This window comes from Hibiscus syriacus, unplaced genomic scaffold, assembly GCF_006381635.1.
Source record: "Hibiscus syriacus cultivar Baekdansim isolate YM2019G1 unplaced genomic scaffold, ASM638163v2 tig00110528_pilon, whole genome shotgun sequence".
NCBI lineage: Eukaryota > Viridiplantae > Streptophyta > Magnoliopsida > Malvales > Malvaceae > Hibiscus > Hibiscus syriacus.
The window spans coordinates 3,920,827-3,923,306 of record NW_024062770.1 but is presented as its reverse complement, the minus strand read 5'-3'; the positions used below and the strand labels follow the sequence as shown (position 1 = coordinate 3,923,306).

The window sequence follows — 2,480 nt, the reverse complement described above, 5'->3', positions numbered from 1 at the left end:
TACAACTCAAACAGTTATGGATTATATTTTATCATATCCGAATCAACATGTTACTTAGATGGCCGCCAATATTTTAACGAAAAAGGTTGGGTTTGAAACACATGAATAGTTGAGCAACCATTTTATAAATTTTAATAGTTGGATGATTTAACAAAACAACAACCTATAATTAAAAATCATTTTATAACTATTAATAATCTCATATTCAACAAAATAATATTCTATAATAGTTGAGCATTTGTATACTTTACCTTAGGGGTGTAAACGAGCCGAGTCGAGCTCGAGTATCGCAGAGCTCGACTCGAACTCGAAAACTTTAAATGTAAGCTCGACTCGACTCGAAAACTCGCGAGCCTAAAATTTTAAAACTCGACTCGAACTCGAAAGATAATATTGAAACTCGACTCGAACTCGAATATGCTCAAACTAAAAAAAAAATTTCAGGAGCTCGATTGAAGCTCGAGACTCGAGCTCAATTGAAGCTCGAGACTCGAGCTCAATTGAAGCTCGATTTTGAGCTCGATTCAAGCTCAAACTCGAACTCGATTCAAGCTCGAACTCAAACTCGAATTTGAACCTACAAAAATCTTATATTGCATTTAAAATATAATAAATAATTTTCCCTTTAATCAACCATCACCAATACATTATAATATGAATGTATGAACTATAAAAAATATAAAAAATAAAAATACAATTACAAGAAACTTAAGATAATTAATATATGGTACAAATCCACCAGGAGGAAGCCCGAGACAGTGTGCTACCCACGTGAACCCACCGAGGAAGACCCATGCTGGTCAGCCATCCACCGAAACCAATGTTGCTGTCGCCCATGCTGGCCATGCTCGAATCCATGCCCTGCAGACACACAAAACAAGGGACAGAGCACCAAGCACAACAAGGGACAGAGCCTGCAAATGCTAGTCATGCTCGAATCCATGCCGTTACACGTCATTTAGAAACAACCTGTTAAAAAAAGACTAATAGGTATAATAGAAAACGAGTTAGTTTTGTTTGTCTGGACTCTGGAACAAGTGGGTTGTCGGGGTTTGGATCAGTCAGTAAGGAGCATATTGAGAGCAAAACCTGTTTTGCACCAGTGTTAGTTTTGTTGACAATGTTTATACATTGTACTATTTTAACCATGATATTAGCAGGAGTAAGGACAGACCTTGGAAATGGTTAGTGCAGGGCTCCATTGTTCTTTTAGGATATCAAGACAAATGCTCTCGTTGCTGTTGATGTTTGGATGGAAGACCTTGGTTCTAAATGCAACCTATACAACAAAACAACATTGTCCATGAAAAGAGTGTGTAGAGTATCATACGAACAATCATCAACACTAGAGTAAAACTTCGCGGGTGAAGTAAATTACCTTAGGAGGCTTGAAAGGGTAGTCCGGAGAAAAATGAATCGTAACTAAAAAATACACCTCCACCATAAGGGCTATCGGAAGGGCCCACGATTGTTGCTTGCCAATGAAACATGTCTTGAGCTACATGACCTATTACAAAAAAAAAAGCATCCAAAGGTTACCTAAATGTCATCCATTGATGCACAAGTCAAAGTTCAGATAATAATAATGAACAGTCTGAATCGGATCAAGCAATTCTAGTATAAGAACTGAAAAGCTTGTCGATTAAATCAAAATCAAGTTGGAAGGCAAGCAGACTACATGAAGATCAATGCCTAAGGAAGGGATTTGCTCATTTTTCATGATGAAAACCTTTATTTTCAACAATAAGCAGCCCTAACGTATATAAGGGTAAACGAGCTAAAGTAAATACAAGGAGTCAAGTTTGGAGCTTTGGGGTTTTAAATTTTTAATCGATTTTATTCATAAGCTAAAATTAAGTACGCAGTTAAAAACAGTGAAAAAGGTAGGGTAAGCAACATAAACAATGAGATCAAAGTATGGTATTGTTGGTAAAGATATATTGATGTTAGGCGGTAGAAGATGAAATGTTACCAGCACTGCAAGAAGTGGGTGGATCTTTCTGCAAATCCTTGAGTTCCTTCAAAATCCGCTTTAAAGCCATGACGCTCGAACAGAAAAGAACGCAACAGAACAGAGGACAAGACAAAAATTCTTTCTAGATGGACAGGAGCCAGGAGAGAAAAAAAAGAAACGAAAAGAAAGCTAAAAATATAGAAGGGAAGAACAAGTTAGAAAAGTATAAAGCTTTGAATTCAAGGATCAAACTTTGAAGGCAGAGAGATCTCTATCCTCTTCTCCACCCGCAAATCCCTTGACTTTGCACTTGAAGCTTCAAACTAAGACACACAGAGAGAGCAATTTTGCTATTAGGGCTGTGCAGCTGTGTTTGGTATTTTGTGTGCGTGAGTTTAGTTTAGGTTTAGTTAAATTTAGGTTTCATATTAATTTTTTGGTAAATTAAGTTATAGTCCCCCAAACTTGAGCACGCTTTTGTAAATCCTTAATTTAATTCTTGATTTGTATGTTGAATTTTACGTTT

General features: G+C 36.7%; 1 pseudogene; it reads right to left on the bottom strand.

The window, feature by feature from the left end:
• Positions 1-795: 795 nt before the first annotated feature.
• On the bottom strand, positions 796-2,277 carry LOC120130240 (annotated as a pseudogene).
• Positions 2,278-2,480: the final 203 nt, after the last annotated feature.